This window comes from Chenopodium album, chromosome 27 (genome assembly GCF_948465745.1).
Source record: "Chenopodium album chromosome 27, dcCheAlbu1.1, whole genome shotgun sequence".
Lineage (NCBI taxonomy): Eukaryota > Viridiplantae > Streptophyta > Magnoliopsida > Caryophyllales > Amaranthaceae > Chenopodium > Chenopodium album.
In genome coordinates, this window is record NC_137860.1 from 13,671,806 (window position 1) to 13,682,581 (window position 10,776).

Genomic DNA, 10,776 nt, shown 5'->3' on the forward strand with positions numbered 1-10,776 from the left:
AGAAATCTTAGCACTCTTAACATCTATCATATCCCCCGATGTAGCAAGGAAAGGTCTACCTAAGATGATAGGTATTGTAGCATCTTCATTCATATCCAACACTACAAAATCAACCGGAATACATCTTCTACTTTCCCCTTAGGAATCTTGATCGACCTATTGGCTAATTGCAAAGTAATCTTGGAAGGTAGAAGTTCCCCTAGACCTAATCTTTGATAAACCGAATATGGCATAAGGCTAACACTAGCTCCTAAGTCACATAAGGCATTATCAATTTGGGTCTTGTTAATGGCACAAGGGATGGAAAAATTTTCGGGATCCTTCAACTTAGCAGGCATCTTGTTAATGATAATTGAACTACAATGTTCGGTAAGGCTAATTGTCTCCATCATATCACAAGTCCTTTTTCCACTCAAAATATCCTTAAGGAACTTAACATAGTTTGGCATTTGTTCAACAACATCGGTGAAAGGAAGAGTTAGATGAAGTTGCTTAAGCATCTCTACAAATTTCCCAAATTGCTAATCCAACTTATATCTATTATATCTTTGGGGGTAAGGAAGCTTTGGTTTGCAAAACTCTTTCTCTTTCTCTTTCTCTATCACCTTCTCTACTCGTCCCTCATCAATATTTTCACTCAAAGGACATTCATCACCTTCAACTTCAATGGGATTCTTACTAGTGCTCTCTCTAGCAACACTCTTCTTAGGCACACCTCCCTCAAGGACCCTACCACTTCTAGTAACAATGGCATCCATAGGGTTCCTAGAATCTAGACTAGGTGAAGTCAAGAAGAAGAGTTTGCATATCCCTTAAACACACTAGTCAATTGAGAAAGTTTTTCACTTAAATCCTTGTTATAAGCCAACATGTAATTAAACTTCTCTTCATTCAAAGCCATATAAATTTCCAATGTTTTGGCTTGTTTCTCAATGACACTTTCCAAAAATTCCCTAGAAGAAAATGATTGATCATTGGAATTATCACTTGGACTTTGAGCATTTGGAACTAAATCAATTAGGGAGCCTCTTTGAAGATTTGCTTGAAAATATCCCCTAGTTTGATTATTCCAATTACCCCTAGTTTGATTTTGGCTCCTTTGTTGACCGTGGTTATCATAACCTTGATTATGATCCCCATGTCTATGGCCATGGCCATGAACATTACAACCATGATGGTTATAGTTACCATGAATCCCTTGGTATCCATGATTTCTATAACCTCCATTTTGGTTATAATCATCATGATTCATATGATAATTCCTAGTGCCATCACATTCATTACAAGGAACATTTGGGCACATAGAAGCATTATGATCATTCATTCTACATAATTCAGAAGGCCAACATTCCACAATCATGCAACAAGAAGAAAGATTAGAGTTAGAGTGAGAAGATGTACCTCTCCCCTTAATTTGGGAGGGAAGAATTGGAGCTTGGGAAGGGGGCTTCTCAAGCTTTTCTTTGAGAGACATAACTTCTTTCCCTAAATCCGCAATCAAAGTAGTCAAATCATTGATGGCACTAACTTGTTTGATCGAGTAACCCTTGCTTGTTGGTTCTCTCTCCACTTCTTGCCAATTCATGTAATGACGAACCACTTCATCAATTGCATCAACCACTTGTTCTTCCGTTTTGTTCATGATTGGGGCTCCGGCTCCGGCATCCAAACTTGCTCTCCCATGAGAACTCAACCCACCATAGAAGATATTTATGATTTGATAGGTAGGAATCCCATGGTGTGGACACTCCCTTTGATAATCCTTAAATCTTTCCCATGGTTCATAGAGACTTTCATTTGGCTTTTGCTTGAACCCTTGAATCAAAGCTCTTGCTTCCGCCGTCTTCTTTTGAGGATAGAATCGGAAAAAGAAAGCTTTGGTGATGTCATCCCAAGTTCTCAAATAATTGGGCTTCACTTCCTTATCTAGCCATTCCAATGATCTTCCTATGAGAGAGAAATGGAACAACTTAAGGCGGATAAACTCTTGAGATACCCCATTGACCTTGATTGTGTTACAATATTTTTCAAACTCCTTAAGATGGTTGAATAGGCTCTCATTCTTAGCCCCACTATATTGTCTCCTCTCAATTAGGGTGATCATTGCCGGCCGAATTTCAAAGTCAATTTTCGGTGTTGTAGGTGGAGCTATGCCGCTCATACCTATATGCACCGGGCACTCCTAGTTCCTTCAAGGCAACTCTTGAATTTTCTCCCATGGCTTGGGATCTATGCATACAAAACTCAAAGAAAATATTAGTAGCATGGCTACAAGTGTAGCCTAAAGTGTAAAATCTTTTTGTATTTTGCAAATAGAATGGAATAGACTCAACAACAACATGCACTCAAAGCACCACTCCCCGGCAACGGCGCCATTTTGATGGGATGAAGAACGGTAGGTCGTTGGGCTACCACCCCACCCAATCAAACAAAATTTGTAACTCAACTAACCCCTATAAAGTGTAGTGGTAAGTCAACGTCGAACCCAAAGGAATGGAGGTCGAATAGACATTGCCTAAATCAAGCTATTCCGAAGTCTAGTAGGGGTTTATGGTAGAAACTAGAGCTAAGCTAGGCAATGCAAAAAGCTTGTACTAATCAAATGCAATGGCACTAGGGGAATGAATCCACATGCATCAACAAAGAAGTTCAATCAACTTGGGGAAACAACCAATCAAGTCAAGCAATGTGTGGGAAAGCCGAAATTGCAACCAAAAGAGCACATCATGCTAATCTCCTAGAGGTCTAATTAGCGTCAACTACATCAAACACTAGCTAGAAAACTTCACAAGATATCTCAATCGAGTAAATGTAAGCCACAAATCAATGGTCCGCATCAATGTGAACTCACAATGCAATCTAGTGTGAATAACAAAGGTGATCAAGCCTAATCAAGCACACACATGCACAAAATCAATCATCCAATTTAATCACATTATCAACTCAATTAATTTCCCCCAAATTAATCTCAATTCATCATTAATACATGCTTCACCACTACCCTAGCAATAAAACTACTCATTATCCATGAAAAACATCAAAATCAAAGCTAAACTAATCATCATACCCAAATTCATCAATTGAAATCAACAAATTCAATCCAAATCAATCAAACTATTAATTATCCAAATCAAACAACAATACTAATGAAATCAAACATTAAATTGCATTAAAGAGTAAAGAATCGTTACAAACTTGATAGAAATCAAATCAAATGTAGCAAACTTCAATCATCAATCATCAAACCTACATTTTCTCTCTCTAAAAATGCTAAGAACTAGTGTTTTTCTCTCTCTAAATCTAATCTAATTTAATTCTAACTAATGAAGATCTAATTCTCTCTCCATAAAAGGAAAGAAATAACTATCAATACAAAGAGGAAGTTAGGATTGACATCCAAAAATTGACCCACGCCGGTGCGGGCGCTCGGAGGAGAAAGAGAAGCGCGCACGGGAACACACCCAGAAAGGTGCGCCCGCACGCATCTGTTGTGCGACCGCACTCGATAGATGTGCGGCCGCACACTCCCTGAGTGCACCCTCACAAAAACTGGAGCTCCCTTTCTTCTTCTTCGTCCTAGCTCATGGGGTGCACACATCCTAGATGATGGTGATGGAGGACAAGGTAGGTAGAAACTTTTTTGAATTTCTTGAAGGATATAACCTATGAGAAAGGCATATATAAGGCCTTGAAGCATGATCCTTTGATCCTCCTTTGACTTGAAACTTCTTGCACAAGCTTTAGGCATGAAAATCAATGAAAGACCATGGAGAGGAAGCTCGGGAATCCTTGGACAATAAATCACAACCTACAAACAAAGGATAAGTAAAAAGGAAAAATAGCAAGTACAATAGAAAACACATAAAATAGAGAAACTAACTACAAAAAGCATAAAATGAAGAAAAATAGAATAAAACTAAGGAAAACTAAAGAAAAGAGAAATAAAATGAAATAAAATTCATCCAAAAAGGGACAAAATGAGTGCCATAAATGTCACTCATCACTAATGAACTTACAAAGGCTTGAATCATGTAAAATATATGTATTTGTAACTGCCTAAGAAAATAAATAACAAAGAGAAAGCAATTTATAAGGTTTTAAGGTCTGATAGAACCGAAATCAAGCAAATTTAGGCAAAATGAGAAGAAGCGTTCTCATTTTCTACATGCACTTTCTAATGGACTTGAAAGGGATTGAGTCATGTCAAATATATGTATTTATACCTTCCTAACAAAATAAATCACAAAAACAAAGGATTTTATAAGGTTTAAAGGTCTTGTAGAACCAAAATCAACCAAATTCGGCCCAAATGGGAAGAACCGTTCCCATTTTCTACATGCTCTTTCTAATGAACTTATAAAGGCTTGAATTTTGTCACATATATGAATTAGTAACTCCCTAAGCATAGAAATAATTAAGACAAAGCAAGTTATAAGGTTTTAAGGTCTGGTAGAACCGAAATCAAGCAAATTCCGGCAAAATGAGAAGAAGCGTTCCCATTTTCTACATGCTCTTTCTAATGAACTTGAAAAGGCTTGATTTATGTCAAATATATGTATTTATAACTTCTTAACAAAATAAATCATAAAAAAAGGATGTTATATGGTTTTAAGGTCTTGTAGTACCAAAATCAAGCATATTCGGGCAAAATAGTAAGCAGCATTCCCATTTTCTACATACTCTTTCTAATGAACTTATAAATGCTTGAATCATGTCAAATATATGTATTTATAACTGCCTAATAATAGAAATAAAAAAAAGCAAGTTATAAGGTCTTAAGGTCTTGTAGAACCGAAATCAAGCAAATTCGAGCAACATGGGAAGAAGCATTCCCATTTTCGACATGCTCTTTCTAATGAACATGATAAGGCTTGAGTCATGTCAAATATATGTATTTATAACTTCATAACAAAATAAATCACAAAAAAAGGATGTTATAAGTTTTTAAGGTCTTGTAGAACCAAAATCAAGCATTTTCGGGCAAAATGGTAAGAAGCGTTCCCATTTTCTACATGCTCTTTCTAATGAACTTATAAATTCTTGAGTCATGTCAAATATATTTATTTTTAACTTCCTAATCATAGAAATCACAAAAACAAAGCAAGTTATAAGGATTTAAGGTCTGGTAAAACCGAAATCAAGCAAATTAAGGCAAAATGAGAAGAAGCGTTCCTATTTTCTACACGCTCTTTCTAATGAACTTGAAAAGGCTTGATTCATGTCTAATATATGTATTTATAACTTCCTATATAATAAATCACAAAAAAAGCATGTTATAAGGGTTTAAGGTGTTGTAGAACCAAAATCAAGCAAATTCGGCCAAAATGGGAAGAAGCATTCCCGTTTTCTACATGCTCCTTCTAATGAAATTATAAAGGCTTTAATCATATTAGATATATGTATTTCTAACTGCCTAAGCAAATAAATAACAAAGAGAAAGCAATTTATAAGGTTTTAAGATCTGGTAGAATCGAAATCAAGCAAATTCAGGCAAATGAGAAGAAGCGTTCCCAGTTTCTATATGCTCTTTCTAATGAATTTGAAAAGGATTGATTCAAGTCAAATATATGTATTCATAACTGCATAAGAAAAAAAATCACAAAAACAAAGCATGTATTAAGGTTTTAAGGTCTTGTCGAACCAATATCAAGCAAATTCGGGCAAAATAGTAAGAAGCATTCCCATTTTCTACATGTTCTTTCTAATGAAATTCTAAATTCTTGAATCATGTCAAATATACCTATTTTTAACTACCTAAGAAAATAAATAACAAAGCAAAATCAAGTTATAAGGTTTTAAGGTCTTGTAGAACCAAAATCAAGCAAATTCGGGCAAAATGGGAAGAAACGTTCCCATTTTCTACATGCACTTTCTAATGAACTTATAAATGCTTGTATCATGTCAAATATATGTATTTATAACACCATAAGAAAATAAATCACAAAAACAAAGCAAATTATAAGATTTTAAGGTCTTGTAGAACGAAAATCAAGCAAATTCGGGCAAAATAGTAAGAAGCATTCCCAAATTCTACATGCTCTTTCTAATGAACGTATAATTGTTTGAATCATGTGAAATATTTGTATTTATAAATGCATAAGCATAGAAATCACAAAACCAAAGCAAGTTATAAAGTTTTAAGGTCTTGTAGAACTAAAATCAAGCAAATTCGGGCAAACTAGTAAGAAGCATTCGCTTTTTCTACATGCTCTTTTTAATAAAAATTAAATGGCTTGATTCATGTCAAATATATGAATTTATAATTCTTAACAAAATAAATCACAAAAACAAAGCAAGTTGTAAGGTTTTAAGGTCTTGTAGAACCAAAATCAAGCAAATTCGAGCAAAATAGTAAGAAGCCTTTCCATTTTCTACATGCTCATTCTAATGAACTTATAAATTCTTGAATCATATCAACTATATGTATTTATAATTTTCTAAGCTTATAAATCACAAAAAAGAAGCAAGTTATAAGGTTTTAAGGTATTGTAGAACCAAAATCAAGTAAATTCGGGCAAAATGGGAAAAACGTTCCCATTTTATACATGCTCTTTCTAACGAACTTATAAATGCTTGGATCATGTCAAATATATTTATTTATAACTCCATTAGAAAAGAAATAACAAAATTATAGCATGTTATGAGGTTTTAAGGTCTTGTAGAACCAAAATCAAGCAAATTTGGGTAAAATAGTAAGAAGCATTCCCAAATTCTACATACTTATAATTGTTTGAATCATGTGAAATATATGTATTTATAAATGCATAAGCATAGAAATCACAAAAACAAAGCAAGTTATAAGGTTTTAACGTCATGTAGAACAAAAATCAAGCAAATTCAGGCAAAATAGTAAGAAGCATTCCCTTTTTCTACATGGTTTTTTTAATAAACTTGAAAAGACTTGATTCATGTCAATATATGTATTTATAACTTCCTAACAATATAAATCACAAAAACAAAGCAAGACTTAAGGTTTTAAGGTCTAGTAGAACAAAAATCAAGCAAATTCCGGAAAAATAGTAAGAAGCCATTCCCTTTTCTACATGCTCTTTCTAATGAATTTATAAATTATTGAATCATATAAAATATATGTATTTATAATTTTCTAAGAATATAAATCACAAAAAAAAAGCAAGTTATAAGGTTTAAAGGTGTTGTAGAGCCAAAATCAAGCAAATTTGGGCAAAATGGGAAAAAGCGTACCCATTTTCAACATGCTCTTTCTAATGAACTTGAAAAGGCTTCATTCATGTCAAATATATGTATTTATAACTTCCTAACCAAAGAAATGACAATAACCAAAGCATGTTATAAGGCTTAAAGGTTTTGTAGAACCAAAATCAAGCAAATTCAGGCATAATAGAAAGAAGCATTCTCAATTTCTACATGCTCTTTCTAATGAACTAAAAAAAACTTGAATAATGTTAAATATATGTATTTATAATTCCTAATCATAGAAATAAAAAAAAAAAAGCAAGTTATAAGATTTTAAGGACTGGTAGAACCGAAATCAAACAAATTCTAGCAAAATAGGAAGAAGCACCCATATTTTACATGCTCTTTCTAATGAACTTGAAAAGGCTTGATTCATGTCAAATATATATATTTATAACTTCCTAACAAAAGAAATCACAAAAAAAGGATGTTATAAGGTTTTAAGGTCTTATAGAACCAAAATCAACCAAATTCGGCCCAAATGATAAAAAGCGTTCCCATTTTCTACTTTCATCTTTCTAATGAACTTATAAAGGCTTGAATGATGTCAAATATATGTATTAGTAACTGCCTAAGCATAGAAATCACTAAGTTAAAGAAAGGTATAAGGTTTTAAGGTCCAATAGAACAGAAATCAAGCAAATTCGGGCTTAATGGGAAGAAGCGTTCCCATTTTCTACATGCTCTTTCTAATGAACTTGAAAAGGCTTGATTTATGTCAACATATGTATTTATAACTTCCTAAGAAAAGAAATCACAAAAACATAGCATGTTATAAGGTTTTAAGGTGTTGTAGAACCAAAATCATGCAAATTCGGCCCAAATGGGAAGAAGCGTTCCCATTTTCTACATTCTCTTTCTAATGAACTTATAAACGATTGAATCATGTCAAATATATGTATTTGTAACTTCATAAGAATTGAAATCACTAAGACAAATCAAGTTATAAGGTTTTAAGGTCTGGTAGACCCGAAATCAAGCAAATTCGGGAAAAATGAGAAGAAGCGTTCCTATTTTCTACATGCTCTTTCTAATGAACTTGAAAAGGCTTGATTCATGTCAAATATATATATTTATAACTTCCTAAGAAAATAATTCACAAAAATAAAGCATGTCATAAATTTTTAAGGCCTTGTAGAGCCAAAATCAAGCAAATTCGGCGAAAAAGGGAAGAAGCATTCCCATTTTCTACATGCTCTTTATAATGAACATGAAAAGGCTTGAGTCATGTCAAATATATGTATTCATAACTGCCTCACAAAATAAATCACAAAAACAAAGCAATTCATAAGGTTTTAAGGTCTTGTAGAGCCAATATCAAGCAAATTCGGGCAAAATAGGAAAAAGCGTACCCATTTTCAGCATGCTTTTTCAAATAAACTTAAAAAGGCTTGATTCATGTCAAATATATGTATTTATAACTGCCTCACAAAAGAAATCACAAGAACAAAGCAAGTTATAAGGTTTTAAGGTCTTGTAGAACCAAAATCAAGCAAATTCTGGCAAAATAGTAAGAAACATTCCCATTTTCTACATGCTCTTTCTAATGAACTAAAAAAAAACTTGAATAATGTTAAATATATGTATTTATAATTCCTAATCATAGAAATAACAAAAGAAAAGCAAGTTATAAGGGTTTAAGGACTGGTAGAACCGAAATCAAGCAAATTCGAGGAGAATAGGAAGAAGCACCCATTTTTTACTTGCTCTTTCTAATGAACTTGAAAAGGCTTGATTTATGTCAAATATATGTATTTATAACTTCCTAACAAAAGAAAGCACAAAAACAAAGTATGTTATAAGGTTTTAAGGTCTTGTAGAACCAAAATGAACCAAATTCGGCGCAAATGGTAAAAAGCGTTCCCATTTTCTACATGCTATTTCTAATGAACTTATAAAGTCTTGAATCATTTCCAATATATGTATAAGTAACTGCCTAAGTATATAAATCACTAAGACAAAGCAAGTTATAAGGTTTTAAGGTCTAGTAGAACCGAAATCATGCAAATTCGGGAAAAATGGGAAGAAGCATTTCCATTTTCTACATGCTCTTTTTAATGAACTTGAAAAGGCTTAAGTCATGTCAAATATATGTATTCATAACTGCCTCACAAAAGAAATCAAAAACAAAGAAAATCATAAGGTTTTAAGGTGTTATAGAACCAAAATCATGCAAATTCGAGCAAAATAGTAAGAAGCATTCCCATTATCTACATTTTCTTTCTAATGAACTTATAAAATAATATATATTATATTATCGCCTTCATTTTATTGCTAAAAGTGATTGAATGATTAACAATTCCTTCTAATATTTCTTTTGTATAGAACAAGATGACTTGTTTTCGTTTTATTTGTTACAACATATTATGTAAATTACTTCAATGACTCTTAATAAATTAGCAACAATTTATAACACAACTTGCTTCTAATGGCAACAAATTAAAATGTGATGTCATTTTAGCAACAGATAGTAAAACAAGTGTCCCTAATAGCAACAACTAGAAATTTTATTGCCAAACGTATTGAAAAATGGCATTGCTAAATGACAACAAATAAAAATCTGTTGTCATCTAGCAACAATAATGAGACGGCTAATTTCTAATTCGAACAACTCAAAATTTATTGCCTCAATTTGTTTCTAAATCGCTACAACTAAAAAATTAGTTGTCAGAATTTGTTGATATATGGAAACGAGACAAAATTTGATGAAATTTAGCAACAACTAGTAAGACAACTTGTATTCAATAGCAACAAAATAGAGATATGTTGAATCAAATGAAAGACAAATGCATTGAACAAAGGTAATTGGGTCAAATGAAAGTCAAACACATTCATACAAAGCTTTTTGAATCAAATAAAACTCAAATGCATTCAACAAAGCTAATTGAGTCAAATGAAAGTCAAACACATTCAACAACGATTTTTAAACCAAATGAAAGTCAAATGCATTCAACAAAGATTATTGAGTCAAATGAAAGTCAAACTCATTCAAACAAAGCTTTTTGAATCAAATAAAGTCAAATGCATTCAACAAAGATTTTTAACTCAAATTAAAGTCAAACACATTCAAACAAAGCTTTTTAAATCAAATGAAATTCAAATGCATTCAACAAGGATAATTGAGTCAAATGAAAGTCAAACACATTCATACAAAGCTTTTGGAATCAAATGAAAGTCAAATGCATTTAATAAAGGTAATTGAGTCAAATGAAAGTCAAACACATTCAAACAAAGCTATTTGAATCAAATCAAAGTTAAATGCATTCATCATAGTGAATTGAGTCAAATGAAAGTCAAACACATTCAAACAATTCTTTTTTAATCAAATGAAAGTCAAATGCATTCTACAAAGCTAATTAAGTAAAATGAAAGTCAAACTCATTCAACAAAGCTTTTTGAACCAAATGATAGTCAAACACATTCAAACAGAGCTTTTAAAATCAAGTGAAAGTCAAATGCATTCAACGAAGATAATTAAGTTAAATGAAAGTAAAACACATTCATACAAAGCTTTTTGAATCAAATGAAAGTAAAATGCATTCAACAAAGCTAATTGAGTCA

The 10,776-nt window shown here is 32.4% G+C and overlaps 1 non-coding gene across 1 annotated transcript; it reads left to right on the forward strand.

Annotated features, from left to right (window-relative positions):
* Positions 1-1,730: 1,730 nt before the first annotated feature.
* Positions 1,731-1,836, forward strand: LOC145621708 (small nucleolar RNA R71). Its single transcript, XR_014108516.1, has one exon. It is a non-coding gene; the product is annotated as a small nucleolar RNA R71 (small nucleolar RNA).
* Positions 1,837-10,776: the final 8,940 nt, after the last annotated feature.